The 17,102-nt window shown below is 39.8% G+C and overlaps 1 long non-coding RNA gene across 1 annotated transcript; it reads right to left on the bottom strand.

Moving 5' to 3' along the window:
* Nucleotides 1-2,863: 2,863 nt before the first annotated feature.
* On the bottom strand, nt 2,864-9,071 carry LOC148003662 (uncharacterized). Its single transcript, XR_015629058.1, has 2 exons — nt 9,030-9,071; nt 2,864-5,322 (listed from the first exon to the last, which is right to left on the bottom strand). It is a non-coding gene; the product is annotated as an uncharacterized LOC148003662 (long non-coding RNA).
* Nucleotides 9,072-17,102: the final 8,031 nt, after the last annotated feature.

The raw sequence follows: 17,102 nt of genomic DNA, 5'->3' as shown, positions 1-17,102 counted from the left end.
TAAAAATGCTCAACTCCTATACTCTCTAAAGAAAAATTTGCATGTTGGTTAGCATTCTAAGCACAAAGTCTTAATTAATTTCCTTTCTTTTCCTTCTTTCCTTCCTTCCTTCGGAGTTTTCTAAACGTGCTCAGAAGTCTTAGGCGCTAGCAGGTTTTTAACTAGTCCGATAAACATAGCAGTGGAGTATCTGCAGTCTTTCTAACAGCACTGTTTGTATTCTAAGCCCTGTCCACAATGGCTACCCAGAAAATATCCAGTATAAACAAACATTACTGAGATACCAGTGGCATCTTAAAGCAGCACACCCTAGTCTCAAAATTCAAAAGGAAGAAAATTTCCACTCCCATGAGTCTCAACTCCCTGGCTCAGCATGTCAGGCAAAAGACAGTGACATCGCCTGTTACTGTGAATGTGGGGAGGAGGTGTGGGTGAGAAGCAAATCAGCAATCCTCCTCTCAGTTTCCATCAGCCTCCAACCCCAATTTATCTCTACATTTCCACAATGATTCTTTTCTCCTTCTTTTCTACATTTAACCACTTTCTCATCTTCTCTGCTGAATTCAAACAGAAATGACTGCTTTGCCCTTTAATTCTGTTACTTACTATCAATCTCATAGTTACATACAATTGTAAAACACTACTGAGCACTATTTTTGAAGAAATATCCGGAAGGGCAAGCAAGGGGAGGATGAACTGGCCTGAGATTAAACCTGGGAGGAAAAAAAAAAACCTCCTCTTATTTACAAAGCCCAGGCTTCCAACTGAGGGAGAAGGAAAACCCTCCTGGGGCAAAACTGCCTGAGTCAGCCTAAAAATGCCAGGAGGAGGAAGACGTGAGGGCTCCTCAGTGCTAAGCAGCAGCCTCCTCCACCTGGCGGGCTGCTGAAACCTGAGAGCATCTGGCCTGAGCTTCAGAGCCACTGGAGGAGGAAGGCAAGCTGCTCTCCATACTGGGCCCACTGGAGTCCTATCTTTTCCTAATAAACACACCCATATTTCCCCAGATCCTGCACAATTTCTGTTGCTATTTAGTAATAAGACTGTTACCTACTTTCTTACAATCTGTCTACCAACCAAAGACACCACCATAAATACTTGTATCATAACCTTCTCACTAGTAAAATTAATATTAAGTAAACTGACACTTATGAAATATTTAGGCCAAAATTTATTATGTGAAAAATCACAAATTTGTTAAATAAACCACCTGTGACCATCACCAGATCTGAATGATAGAACATTTCTTATGAAAACAAAAATGAAATAGTATTTATTTCTGTTAATGTATTATCCATTGAATAGGCTTACTAAAAGTAAAAAAAAAAGTTTTCTGTGGAAATCAGTCTTTATATTAAAATTATGTTTAGTTATACCTGATATTAAAATACTAGCTACAGATAAAGAAATATACTGAAATCACATTATACAGTTTGAGATGTCACCCGTGATCTGAGTATCATACATACAATCATCACTGCACTGATTGTCATTCTTTAGGTTTTACTGAAATAATGTTATTATGCCTCATGGTATATCCTCTATCCCCACAAAAGGGTAGTCTGAAGTTAAATGTCTAAGAGAAAATGACCTTTTATTTGGAGGCGGGTCTACCATTAAATAAAAAGAACTACTCTAATGGAAGACAGTAAAGAGCAGAACAGATGAGACAATATAGAAAACTAACTGATCAGAAATATCAAATTTTGTGGCAAGAGAACTGTTTGCTTTACTTGAACTGTATGAATAAGTGAGTAATATCTCAAAATTTACAGTAGAATGAATGCATTGTAAACATGAAGGTATATATATCCAAGGTCTAAAATTATCTCATGAAAGTAAAAATTCTAGTTTAAACTTTAAACTTTCCTATTTAATAGCTGCTTCAAGGTAAAAATATCTAAAAATATGTATGGTACCTTAAAGATAAATCATTAAAAAGTGGTAAGAACATGTTATTTTTTTCAATCATAATTTAGAAAAAAGTTATCATTTTCATAAATATTAAGAATATTAATTTAGGGGCAGAAGAGATAGTGATGATCTGTTAGAGAACCCAGGTTCTATTCCTATCATTTACATGGAGACTCACACTGTCTGTAACTCTAGTCTCAGGGTATTTGACACCCTTTTCCAATCACCATGGGCACCAGGCACACATATGGTGCAGATAAATATTCAGACAGAATGTCCATACACATAAAAAAAATTAAAAATTAATATTTTTTAAAGATGAACGGTCATGATTTCAAGGCCAGTCTAAGTAAGCTATGTTAAGAATTGTTACCATTTTGCCATATTAAGTAAACTAACGTAAAGAATAAAACCTCGCCAATTTAAAAGTCAACTGAGCTAACTATATCAAAAATACTTCCAAAGGCTATTTTCATAAATTTAAATCCCATAAATTTTAAAACATTTCATCAGATATTCTCTAGACAAAGCAATAAAATATCAGCATTTTAAAAAGAAATAAGGTGGAGTTTTTGTGTTTTTACAAACTGTGTTTATAATAAAATTATACTGAGAATAAGTCAAGGAATACAGTTTACTATGAAAATAGTTCTTTGAATTCTTATTCCGAAAAACACTTACATTGGTAGTTTCAATCCACAGTAACAGAACTGAAAGGCTCTTAGAAGTTTGTTGAGAAACACACAATTTTAAGTTTGTTAAACTGTTTAAATTTTAACACTGCACCTTGAAGAGCTCTAGTTCTTGCATGAATAAAAGTAGTCTTCATTTAGCCAAGCAATTCCCATTACTTATGTATGAAAAGCAATACCCACCTACAACTAATGACAGGGAAAGACTTGAATTCAAACCTCTATCATTACCTAGCCTGAAGCAAAGTTTTAAAAACAAAACAAAACACAAGCATAACTCACATTTTCAGAGAGAAGGAAGCTTACTCCAAATGAGCAGCAATTACGCCAGAGACTTTATATGCTAAGCACGACTGAATGTAAAAACTCCAAAGCAGTCAACCATAGCTTTAGCACTTTGAGTATGATTAACAGAATGAACCTTCAAAGGTCAATTAAATGTCAACACACTTTAAAGAGATATCCCTAAAGTCTGGTCAATGTGTAACAGCATCTCATAATTTCAGAGCATCCTTAACTTAGGCATAATGAGCATGTGAGATACACACACACACACACACATACACACATGCAGTTTTACAGTTCTCACCAATAAGATTAGTGAATGGTCACCTTGTACCTAGCCTAGAGTTTTCCATCTATGATTTTTAGTTATATAATGATTCAAAAAGAACACACAGCCAGCCAGATATTACATAGAATTAGTCAATAAAAATGAAATGTAAAATACTACTGGTTTTCACATATGACATTCTAGTTTATGTGGAGTGTGTATGTATGTGTGTGTGTGTGTGTGTGGGGTGTGTGTGTGTGTGTGTGTGTGTGTGTGTGTGTGTGTGTAAAAGTATGCCAAGCTTCATGTCACATGCCTTAGAATTCCAGCATTTGGAAAGCTGACCTCAAGAATTATAAATTCAGGAACAGTCAATACTAGAACAACACAGTAAGTTCCAGTCCAGACTGGGCTAATACAACACCTTTATCTCAATACATAAAACAGACAAATAAATAACGTTATTTATATTAAGCATGTACAGACTTTAGCTTGTTACCAGTGTCTAAACAACACAATATAGCAACTACTTACATGGTATCACATTATATTAGATATAAGTCATCTAGGATTGCTATAGATGATACAAAATATGTGGAGGTTATGCTCATATACTAAGCTACCTTCCATAAAGGCTTTACACTCACAGATTTTAGTATCTACAGAGGGGTGGGTCCTGGAATAACCCCCCAATCTTTTTTTTTTTTTTGCTTGTTAATACCTATTAACAGCCCCTTAATTTGCCCCCAGCTAATTTTTTTTGATACTGCATATACCAGAAAAGGTATATGAAATTTTAAAGTGAACAATTTGATTTTATAAATATCTGGGATAGAACAGGCCCAAAGGCATTCAGTTCTTATAAAAACATTTGCATCCAGGTATACTCAATCCCTCAGAATGGGAAGATGTTTACTGTAAGATCATCCCCATTCAAGGATGAGAAAAGTAGAGTAAACTGACTTGGCTCACACAAGTCCCTGTTAAGTCTTAAAACTCATCTGGTCCAGTACTTTCTTCTATCACATGCACCATATGTTTTCATAAAGATTTTATAACTAGGTTATAACTGGCTAAATGGTTGTAGCTACCATATGAATTCAAGGAGAGTGAGAGTTTTAAGAGGTTAAGAATCTGGGAACTATCTAGGACTAGAAAATGAATAATGGTTAGATTTTATGCAGTTCAACAAAAGGCATCGTCAGTGAGCTAATGGTTGGTTGTTTCCAAACCTATGAAGAGATAGTTCTTAGAGCAGGATGGGACTTGTTATCAAGCAGAAAGAAGAGAATGAAGAGAAAGGATCTAAAGTGCTTTATTGGAATCAGTTGACTTATGCTGACAGCATTTTTAATGAGCTGTTCTGAGGAACAAATGAACTGATGCTAGAGAAAGTACTCTGACATATCTAAATACTAAGAACATGCAGTGTTATTTATAAGTCCCTGGGTAGGCTTTGGCCAGAACGCCTGTCCTTCAGTGGCAACTACTGCGTCTATGAGAAAGCAAATCTGAAGTTGAATTCTATATCCATTCCTAGCATCATGAGCAGAAACCTATTCCCTTCAATAATTCTAAGAGCTAGACCTTATACACCTTCCTATAAGAAGGAAAACAGCTGCTACCCTTAAGCCCAGAAAGCTCAGAATCAGTAATATTAAAATCTAGGGGCTGGAGAGATGGCTCAGTGGTTAAGACCGCTGACTGCTCTTCCAGAGGTCCTGAGTTCAAATCCCAGCAACCACATGGTGGCTCACAACCATTTGTCACGAGATCTGATGCCCTCTTCTGGTATATCTGAAGACAGCTACAGTGTACTTGTGTATAATAAATAAGTAAATCTTTAAAAAAAAAATAAATCTAAAGCCAGGATTCAAAAACTGAGACAGACCACATAATCAGTGCTTCTCAAAGGGATTCAAGAAAGTATATAATTAAATGCTAAAATATGATGGTACAAAGGGGGATGAGGGTAGAGAAAGCACCTGAGCCAGAAAGCTACCACGAAACCCAAGTTAATACCATGAAACCTCCATCTTCCTCCTAACCTCTCACCCGATGCTCAACAATCCCTACTTCCTAATGTGACCTTCCATGCGCTCAGCTCTACTTAACTCTTCCAGTGTGTGCTTCCTCTTTTCCTTCTTCAATGACTCTCCAGGGCTAAAAAGGAAAATTGAAAGAGATACAATTAAAAATTACACCTACTGAAGATATACAATGTGCTCACTTATTTGCACATGGTATTTTAATGTATAATCTTGCATAATTTTCCAAACAACTCTATGAGACAGGCAGTGTTATCCCCACTTTTGTAGTAAGGCAGGTAAGGCACAGATAGGTGGTTAGGCAGGGGTGCATCTGACACCTGCCAGTAAATGACATGATTGAGATCAGGTCTGGTAGACTGGCTATTCAGCCTATTCTTTCAACAACTTTTATATCCTTTCAATTTGTTTTCAATAATCACAAAAATCTCCACAAGTTGGGGGACATTTGCAAACAAAGCTTACAGAAGCCCTTAAAGAAATTTGTCAACAAATATCGGTGACAATAGAAGGCAGGGTACATGGATGTAGACACACACTTGCCTGCTAAAGTATCAGCATTTTTACCCAAATCTAATGTGTGTATTAAAAGGTTAAATGGACAGCTTTCTATTATTGAGCATCCTCACCTAGTCTTTCATACTTGCCATCCCAGGGGCCATTCTCAACTTCTAACCTGAAATTTAATATGGTAAGCACTAGGTTATTCCCACAAACAGAACAGAAAGGAAGCTTGTGAACTCGAGTTATACTCTAACAGGCCTTAACTTGGTTGACCTGCAAAGACAGTAGATGAGGAATGAGACCATGTCTGGTGTCATAGGGGAAATGATTAAGCACTGAGCAACTGGAAAACTATCTTAAAAGACAACATTAACTCTTACAATTTTATGTAACTAATTCTCAAACTGAAAGGAATTTCTAAGTAGATTCAGGTTCCATTCACAAACAATCTAATTCTCTAAGTATGAAGATAATAGTGAAGTTTTACAAGTTCTGCAAGGGCACCTTGATACCTGTCTATAAAGAGCACACCCTGAGATATACTGTTCCCAACTCTGACACTGCTACACAACCAGGAAATCTGACTAAAGAACAGAAATTCTACAGTAAGTGTTCCAGATTCCAAATGTTAAAGCCTTAGTATTCTCCTGCTACAAAGCAGGCCTCACTGTAGTCCACAGTGGATCTTTCCCATACTCAGTGCTTGTCTAGGGCAAAGACCTTGACAAGATGCTATTTTTGATGTTTAATTTACATTTGGTATACGATATGAGATAATTTTCTCACTGAGGATTTACTTGATTTTAAAAATATTCCTTCTTATAAATAAATGGAAAGCTTTCATGTTATTTTCTAAACGAGTTTAAAAATGAGACAGCACTCAAGTGAAATATTATAGTTATGATTACAACATTTAATTAGACATCCAATCAATGCAAACAGCCACTGATTATTTAAGAAACACACCTCTTCAATGGCTCACGTTCAAATAAAAGTAGGTCATGAAGTGTATTATGTTAATTCAACATTGTTATCATTCTCCTAGAAATACTGCCAGTTGTCTTTGTCTCTAAATATGCATTCCTATTTTAAGCTATAAACTTTCAGGCTAGATACAAGAATTAGACTTACTTTTTCTGTAAATTCTTTTCTTTGCTATTACCCTTCTTTCCAGAAAAGCATAATAATAATTCTCTTTAAGAGTGGGTAAAGTGGGGGCTGGAGAGATGGCTCAGCGGTTAAGAGCACTGACTGCTCTTCCAGAGGTCATGAGTTCAAATCCCAGCAACCACATGGTGGCTCACAACCATCTGTAACGAGATCCGATGCCCTCTTCTGGTGTGTCTGAAGACAGCTACAGTGTACTCGTCATATATAAAATGAATAAATAAAATCTTTAAAAAAAAAAAAAAGAGTGGGTAAAGTGGACTTTTAATTATTTTTATCTGGGCACTGGGTATTTTAGTGAGCAAATAGTTGCTGACTATCTAACTTACAAGCTTGCATGGTTTATAAGCTTTTAAGCTCCATGGTGAGGGAGAAAATGGTCAGTAGAGCACCTGCTATGTAAGAGGCACTCTCACAAAATGAGAAGACTGCGGTACTTGAACGAGTACAGAGCCAATATCTTCTTTATCCACGGCCGACAAAGTATAAATAAATGGAGTGTTTATATGAGTTCTACTCGTGGCAAGGTTTGGTTTTATTTTGATGGAAAAATGTAGTTTATCATGATAACCAAAAGTTTAGATTTCATCATTTTACATATTAATCTGAAATGAAAATATTTCAATGACAGTACCAGAACAAACTCTGCAATTATTCTTTCAAATTATACACAGCACTAACACATCTCAATAAAGATGATTATGTAAGTGAGCTGACTTGGCGTCAGTGATACGAACACAGTGGCTATTTTCAATCCTTCATTAAAATTAGATCAAGATGTACTAGCATTGCTACTGTGCCCGCCCCGCAAGGGAGACTTACATTACTTTCAAGATTTACTTGGATTACAAATAAAGTTTTCTTCTCCTTCTCTGTCACCAGAGACCCAGCCCCCACCTCCCACCAACATCTCACCCTTCAACAAAACTTTTCAGTAGAGACCAGTGATACAGAAACCAACGCCATAAACACAACCGCCTGCCCTGTTTTACACCCTCCTTTGCATACTAAATACTTGATGCTTTTCCAAAACTGCCTGGAGAAGGGTTTGCAGGGGGCACCTGCCACTTCACCCCCATGATTAGTCCTGTCCCGGCCCTAGGACTTCAAATACTTCAAAACAGGGTAGCAAGGTGTTAAGAATTGCAAATAAAGTAATGGATACCTTATTTTGCACTATGGATAACGTTTTAGGATCGGTGTTTTTAAGCGACCCGACTTAAAAGTTACTTCTGAGCAAGGCTGAAGGGTGAGTCCTGGGTGCATATAAAAATATATCCTGGCCTACCATTGCACAACTCCCGCACCCACAACGAGGCTCGGAGAGGGTAAAAATCTCCATCGAAGACACATTTCAAAGCTACAAGACTCTCTCGGAGCAGCTCTCGCCTCCCAGATCCCCGACGAGGTGATCTAAGCGGTTAAATCATTGGTCCAAGGTCAAGCAGCGCCAGTCGCAAGCAGCGCAGCTCTGCGACCTTCTAACCTCTCCACCCCGCCCCCGCCAGGCCCTGGGCAGCCTTCGCCCCCGAGAGGTTCCCACGGATACCGTCCCCGCGTCAGCGGCACGCCAGCGCCTCTCGCCCGACCGCACTTGTATTTGTTCTCCCTGCCCGCTCCAAAAAAAAAAAAAAAAAAAAAAAGTATTAAAGGCTCTCCTCATGCCTCGGGCCGCGCAGGCGCCCGAGCTCGCGGGCCCCGTCCCGAAGCTGGCTCTTCAAAGCCGCGGCCGGGCCCGGCCCAGCCGGAGGAGACGCCGCAAACTTTTCCCGGCTCGCACGTCGCGGAGTCCGGCCCGCCGCATTGTCTCTACGGCCTGAGCGCTGCGGGCCGGGCGAGCCTCCTCGCACCGCCTCCGCGCTCTTTGTGTGTGTGTGAATGTGTGTGTGTGCGTGCGCGCGCGTGTGCGAATGTGTGTGTCTGTGTGTGTGTGTCTGTGTGTGTGTGTGTGTGTGTGTGTGTGTGTGTGTGTGTGTGTGTGTGTGGTGACCGCGGCTGACAGGACAGTGAAGAGCTCGGCGCGCCGGCAGCTCCGTCCCTGCCGGCCGAGGACTGCGGCGAGCTCCTCTCGCCCCGGACGCCCGCGGGACAAGAGCCACCAGCCGCGGGCCCGCCGCCCTCGACTCCCGCGCCGCCCGCCGCGCTCCCTACCTCCGCAGCCCGCCGCGCAGCCCCGCTCCCGCGCCTCAGCCCGGCTCAGCGGCCGGGCGCGCTCGCTCAAGAACCCGGGGGAACGCGCTCCGCCCCCTCGGCTGGCGCCGTCCAATGAGCTCAGCCCGTGGGGAGGCGGGGCAGCCCAATCAGACGTCGGGACGCCCGGCAAGGAGGCCAATAGGAAGCGACTCCGGCTACACACCCGCCCTGATCCTCGAGGAGCGAACCGTTCATAGCCCAGAGGTGGGACCTGATCCTGCCGCCCAGAGCAAGTCCAGTCCGGCCGGGCGGCGTCGCGGAGGGAGTAGGCCTGGGCAGGTCTGGAGCCAGACTGCCCTCATTGTAAGCAGGTGACGCGTGCTTGTGAGGTTCAGCAAGATCCCCGCCCTCGACCCAGACTGCTCTCATACTAGAGAGCTGCACACATGGGTTGGAACGTTATTAATCAACATTATTAATTTTTAAAGTTAAGTAAGGCGTTTCGCATTAGAAAACTGAATACATAAGCAGGCAGCACTCAAATCGCTGTTTCTGCAGTCTTGGACATCTATGTTCTTAAAGAATTAGCCAGACCGCGCCAGGTATCTCAAACACGTTAGTTTCTGTCCTAATTTAAAAAAAAAAAAAAACAAAAAAAAAAAAAACCTCAGACCACCAGTGCCATAGCAATGATTTTTCTTTTCCTGAAGGAAAACTGCATTTAAGATTTAAAAAGTGAGCACAGTATAGGAATCGTTTTTATCACCAACCTCATTGTTATTATGTTGCCGTTTTGAGATGGGGCCTTTCTGTGTAATTCAATCTGCTTTAACCCTCTTCCCTTGGCCTCCTGGGTGCTGGCATCAAAAACTCATCACAGTATCCAGTTGAGAACCTCATTTCTAAAATAAAGTCCCACAAACTATATTCAGTGAAACTTGGGTGAAATACCTGAATGGAAGGGTATAGATAAAGAGGATATATTTGTAAGATACCTCTGACTACCAAAAAAAAAAAAAAAAAAGGGCATTGGTTAAAGATGGCGGTCACACTTGCAATAAATAAAGGCTGCATAGCTATTTCCTTATTTTATATAGGCAGCCTATGCTTGCTGTGGAAGAAAAAAAAAAACCCACCATGACCAAGGGAACTTACAGGAGGATTTATTTGGGCTTGAAGTACCACACGGATAAGAGTTCATGAATAATGGGGTTGGGGGCAGCAGGTGGGAGTGACTGCAGGAACAGAAGCCTAGGACTCACATCTTAACTCCCAAACCGAAAGGAAGCAGAGAAAGGCAACTCAAAATGGCAAGCAATTTTTTGGGGTTTTTTTTGGTTTTTTTGTTTGTTTGTTTGTTTTTGTTTTGTTTTGTTCTCAAAGCCAACTTCCAGAGAAATACCTCCTCCAATAAGATCACACTTCCTAAGCCTCCCCAGACAACATCACTCACTAGGGCCGGGGACTCAAAGGCTGGAGACAATGGGAAACACTTTATTCAAACTACTACAACCAAAATTACTCATTTTTCATTTTCTATGAAGTCAATAATTTTATTGACTTCCTTTTGGAAAATGGACTACATGGTGATAAAAAAATTTCCAAAACACACATTTGCATAATTTAGAATAAAACTTTTGTCTTTTTGTATACTTCAAATAGCTGCTGTCCTCTATTTATTTTGACAATAAACTGCTTTTTAAAATATCTTTACATGTGTCTTTACGTAAATGTCATTTCTGAAAGAATGATCTGTAAAGTGAAGCAATGGAGGAGAGGGGGGATGGGGTGTGTGTGTGTGAGAGAGGGGGGGAGAGAGAGAGAGAGAGAGAGAGAGAGAGAGAGAGAGAGAGAACTAGTCAAACAAAAAAGCACTCTCCTACCACCCTTATTTTACAATTGAAATGCACTGTGACTAACTTGAAGAGAAAGGATGATATCCAGGACTCAGTTTTTGTCAAAAAGATCCAGGTTCTGGCCTGATTTGGGGCACACTGGTTAATGACTAACTGTAACAAGAGAACAATATGCCAGGCTCTCGCTGCCTCATTGGGTGAGATCCAGCCAAGATAGTTATCAAGCACTTTGTTTTCTGTAAGATCCCGTGCCAAGTACAATGCGGCCTACAGTGTGGTTTTCTTCTCAACTTCACTGTCAAAATACTTGCCCATCGGCAGCCAATGAGCATTTTCTTGGTCTTCATAGTTTTTCCACCTAGGTATTTTTTTTCGTTTTTCTTTTTTCTTTTTTTCTTTTTTTTTTTTTTTCTTCTTTTTTTCAGAGCTGGGGACCGAACCCAGGGCCTTGAGCTTGCTAGGCAAGCGCTCTACCACTGAGCTAAATCTCCAACCGGGTATTTTTTTTAACCATCAGTTTTCTCTTAAAATAGATAGGAATTGAACAAAACACCAATGGCTTATGCTCTAAGATCAAGAATCGACAAATGGGATCTCATAAAACTGCAAAGCTTCTGTAAGGCAAAGGACACTGTGGTTAGGACAAAACGGCAACCAACAGATTGGGAAAAGATCTTTACCAATCCTACAACAGATAGAGGCCTTATATCCAAAATATACAAAGAACTCAAGAAGTTAAACCACAGGGAGACAAATAACCCTATTAAAAATGGGGTTCAGAACTAAACAAAGAATTAACAGCTGAGGAATGCCGAATGGCTGAGAAACACCTAAAGAAATGTTCAACATCTTTAGTCATAAGGGAAATGCAAATCAAAACAACCCTGAGATTTCACCTCACACCAGTGAGAATGGCTCAGATCAAAAACTCAGGTGACAACAAATGCTGGCAAGGATGTGGAGAAAGAGGAACACTCCTCCATTGTTGGTGGGATTGCAGACTGGTACAACCATTCTGGAAATCAGTCTGGAGGTTCCTCAGAAAATTGGACATTGAACTACCTGAGGATCCAGCTATACCTCTCTTGGGCATATACCCAAAAGATGCCCCAACATATAAAAAAGACACGTGCTCCACTATCTTCATAGCAGCCTTATTTATAATAGCCAGAAGCTGGAAAGAACCCAGATGCCCTTCAACGAGGAATGGATACAGAAAATGTGGTACATCTACACAATGGAATATTACTCAGCTATCAAAAACAATGCCTTTATGGAATTCATACACAAATGGTCAGAACTGGAAAATATCATCCTGAGTGAGGTAACCCAATCACAGAAAAACACACATGGTATGCACTCATTGGTAAGTGGCTATTAGCCCAAATGCTTGAATTACCCTAGATGCCTAGAACAAATGAAACTCAAAACGGATGATCAAAATGTGAATGCTTCACTCCTTCTCTAAAAGGGGAACAAGAATACCCTTGGCAGGGAATAGAGAGGCAAAGATTAAAACAGACACAAAAGGAACACCCATTCAGAGCCTGCCCCACATGTGGCCCATACATATACAGCCACCCAATTAGACAAGATGGATGAAGCAAAGAAGTGCAGGCCGACAGGAGCTGGATGTAGATTTCTCATGAGAGACACAGCCAGAATACAGCAAATACATAGGCGAATGCCATCATTAAACCACTGAACTGAGAACGGGACCCCCGTTGAAGGAATCAGAGAAAGAACTGGAAGAGCTTGAAGGGGCTTGAGACCCCTTATGAACAACAATGCCAAGCAACTAGAGCTTCCAGGGACTAAGCCACTACCTAAAGACTATACATGGACTGACCCTGGACTCTGACCTCATAGGTAGCAATGAATATCCTAGTAAGAGCACCAGTGGAAGGGGAAGTCCTGGGTCCTGCTAAGACTGAACCCCCAGTGAACTAGATTGTTGGGGGGAGGGCGGCAATGGGGGGAGGATGGGGAGGGGAACACCCATAAAGAAGGGGAGGGGGAGGGACTAGGGGGATGTTTGCCCGGAAACCGGGAAAGGGAATAGCATTCGAAATGTAAATAAGAAATAATCAAGTTAATAAAAAAAAATAGATAGGAATTAAGCTTCTACCTACCAATTCTAGAAAAAACAAAACCTAGTACTCCTGTTAGGTACTGCAGCATGAGCCAGTTCTGCCAGCCACTCTGGAGGCTGAGTAGGGAGAGTCCTGCCACTCTGCACTTGGAGGAAGGTTGGACTCAGAATCAGTCCCATTCTCCCGCATGTCTCTTTCGCTGTCTGTCTGTTCTCACCTCCTTCCTTCCTTACCCCATCCCTCTCAAAAAACAACAAGGGCATTACTTCTCAAAGGTTTGTTCATTCTTTCCCACCCCCCCAACTTCCTCTTCTTTCGAAAAACAAATAGTGTTAAAAACAAGAATGCCTTTTTAGAAGAATTATGAATGACAAAGTTTTAGGAATATTCTTTTTTACCGATGGTTATTAATATATGTCTCAAAATAAGATGCATCATAAAATCCAATGTAATGCCGCTCTATTCATAATCTTTAAAAGTTCATGAAAGTTTCAGTGTATCTAAGTTGATATACCCTGGGCCTGCTAGTGTGCATAGCTTTGCACAGGAATTATAGTAGCAATGCAAAATTTATACCCATACAATCAAGAACTGAATTTCTTGCGTAGGAATTTATTAGGGATTCACTTGTGGCTTTTGGGCTTAATTTCCAAAGAGGAAAGTAACATGTATTTTTAGATATATGTCCGTGTCTTAATGTAATTTGTTAATTTCAAAACATTTGATCTAGTACAGAAGCTTGTTAGTTCAAACAGACATGCAAATGGTAACTCTAGAATGTGAAGTTTACCAAATTTAATTGAACCTTCAGTTATTTTCAACTAATTATACACACATACACAGACATACACACACACACACACAAACACAAACACACACATATATTTCTCAGGGGAAAGGATGGGAAATTGATCTTTATAAATGCACTGTACATGACTTAATACAGCAAAGACAGTGATTGGTAATGTCTCACTAATCTATAGGGTCACCCACACTTATTATAGGCAGTGACTCTTTCCTAAGTTATCTTAAGGGTAATACTTGTGACTGCACTCAGATGCTGTATCATTTACAGAGTGACATTTTTGTAGTTTTCTGCGGTGACATCATCAGTTATCCACCATGATGGATATAACAGGAGAGTTTGGGTGTGAGAGAGAGCTACTGGCTTTACCATATATTTAAATGTTTACCACAAAAACTGAGACTTTCAGAGTAGCACTTTTTGTAAAGATATTTTTAATGCATAAAGATCTTTTTTATGCTGATTCACCTGTTGGTAGTACTATTACTAACCACAATATTTTGTGTAATTATTTTGCATTTAAGGTGTAATCCTCTTGAGACTGCATCATCACAGAACAACATACAACTGAATTTCTGATTATTGAAATGCCTCTGTGTTTTTGTGTCTTGGACAAAGCCAACTTCCACATGACTTGTCTCCAATTCACTAAATCCAAATCATTCATATGGAAATGATGTTGTTAGTAATAATGAAATAATATCTGTAGAGAGAATAGAAAAATAATTAGCTCCATTTTTCTTTCTATTTCTGACATGGATGAAGGACAATTGCCTTTGTGAGGCAAAATACCAGATCCTCTAACTCTCCTTTTATGAAAATTACATTTTTTTCTGAATTCTTAAGTTTAATCATGCTGCTTTCTCACTGTGTACTGTGTTTAAAAATATGTAGATAAATGGATGAATAGCATATTTTGAACTGTATATGGCACCTGTATATGATGCGATAAATGCAGCTCATATGCAGTGAGGAGAATATTAAGAATCTTTCTGTAGTTCATCACAGTGGAATAGAAATCTTTCATATCTGGGATCACTCCTCAAAAACTTTCTCAGATGATTGTGTAACTCTTTTGTGGGTAAAGTTGCCTCCTGGAAGAAAAAGGAAAGCTCAAAAGACTCAGGATGTTCATGAAACCTACAAGACTCACAAGCCCCTCTGCTTATATAAGCAGTAAAACATTGTTATTAGAGAGGAGACTGTTCTGTGGAATAGTTACCAGAACATTCACTGGGCATGGAGTTCAATTGACCCAGCTTCCATGAGTCATCCTTCATGTTGGAGTTGGCTATTTGGTGATAAACTACCTAATTCATCTATACTTGTCCTTGGTAAACCAAGCTAGATGGCAAGGCAATCATTTCTTTGGTCTGTTCTTGCAACTCTGTTTTCTCAATAGATGTTTGTTCTTGACTCCCCATGGAGAAAAATCACACAATAGAAATGATACCTAAACAAACTGACTGAGGAGCCAAAGATGAGTCCATGAGAAGCAGTTCTGTGCTCCCTGCTATGAGAGATGAGACATCCAGTTGAGATTGATCTGAGGCTGGCGTGCATGGAGAAAGAATACCAATAGGGCAGTCTTAGTTGGTGTGGTAAGGGATGGTGTGTCTTCTTCCTATCCTAGCAGTTGTGTGTTGGGGTGGGCTTTTATGTGATGAGGGAACCTGAGTCACCCATGTCCCTTAATACTTCATCAAGTCAGCCTGCGGAGAAATAATTTGTCAGTCTGTAATTGAAGCTCTTTCTGGGATAAATAGATGTTTGATCACATCTCCTGAAAGAAAGTACTACAGCAGAGAATTAGAAAATACCAGAAATGATAAGACTAGAAAAAGGGATATTAGAAAAGTTTTTTTTTTTTTTAAGGCAGGGTTTCTCTGTATAGCCTTGGCTTCCCCTGGAATTAGCTCTGTAGACCAGGCTGGCCTCAGACTCACAGAGATCCACCTGCCTCTGTCTCTGAAGTGCTGGGATTAAAGGTGTGTGCTACCACCACTGGGTTCATTTTTTTAAAAAAAATTTTAAAGTGATTTAAGAAAAATAAGAAAACCACATTTTGCCTAAGTATGATATTGACTTATAAGATTGCAAAACTTCAGCTTCCATTTTTTTTGGGGGGGGAGGGTGTTTTTTTCTGCAATAGTATCTTACTTACCTAGAAATTACAAGCTGAAAATACCAAGCACCCATTTCAAGTAGTAAATAACGGGGATACCACCAGCCCTCCACATCAGTGGATCAATATACACGAGACTGTGGAGGGGGTAGGAGGTTTCCATCGGAAGTGAATGAAAACTAAATATCACTTAAATATTTAAGCCAGCTTATTATGTCACCAATTCAAGCTACACAGTCTCCACGAAGTGAACGTGAAGCTGGCTGACAGAAGAAAATAGAAGGGAACAAAAGACGGACAGGGGCAAGATCAGACCAATATGGAGAAGGGCAGTCCATATTTCCTTTAGAAAGCAATTAAAATGTACTGGACAAGAAACAGAAACAAGTAAATCCATTCTAAACTGCAACCATCAAACTGAAAATAATAATACGTTTGATAAAGTTACAGCAGTGAGAGGTTTTCTAAAGTAAAAGAACGACACCCCATTTTGCATAGCTGGTGACCGAGAGGGTAAATAATATAAAAATAAAATAGAGTAGGAATCTCATCCTTTAAATTTCATTTCTATTCAAGTAGCTGGTTTAGCTCTTTATGTGTGGAAAATAGAAGTGCTAATGGTGGAAAAGCTTTTCAGTGGCGGAAGTTTGTTATAGTGAACAGAGGAGGGTGGAGATCTTGTTAGATTAAGTATTATCTCAAGGAAAAGGTTTTTGCATGAATTTATTTAAAAAATGAAGGGTATAAATATATGTTGTAAATTAACAACTGTAAGGCTGTGAAATAGGAGCATGAGGAATATAAATGGTGGTTTAAAAAATACCAGCATAATAGTTATTCAGTGAAATTATTTTATGTAGTTTGCAAGCAATTCATAATGGATTGCACACGCGCACGCACGCACACAGACAGACACACACACACACCCACACCCACACATACACAATAGAGAACTGTGTCCTTGGGTCCCAGAGACTTCAGGGCAAAATGCTGATGGGGGGGTGTTTGCTAAGTGCCTATTTGTTTTTGTGATGAAGCGATTGTTACATTTAAAGCTGCTTGACAGAGGATACAGAAAAACTCAATTGAAAATTTTGCAAACTGTGAGCTTTATGGCTTGAGAAATGAATGAAAATGACAGAGAAGACTCTGTGGAAAGTTACAAAAAGAATTAGAAATGTGGTACACAAGTGGTTTGAGGAATTGTCTTTT

Source organism: Rattus norvegicus, chromosome 9 (assembly GCF_021556685.1).
Source record: "Rattus norvegicus strain SHRSP/BbbUtx chromosome 9, alternate assembly SHRSP_T2T, whole genome shotgun sequence".
Classification (NCBI taxonomy): domain Eukaryota; kingdom Metazoa; phylum Chordata; class Mammalia; order Rodentia; family Muridae; genus Rattus; species Rattus norvegicus.
Note: the sequence above shows the minus strand (reverse complement) of the source record. Positions and strands in the feature narration are given on the sequence as shown.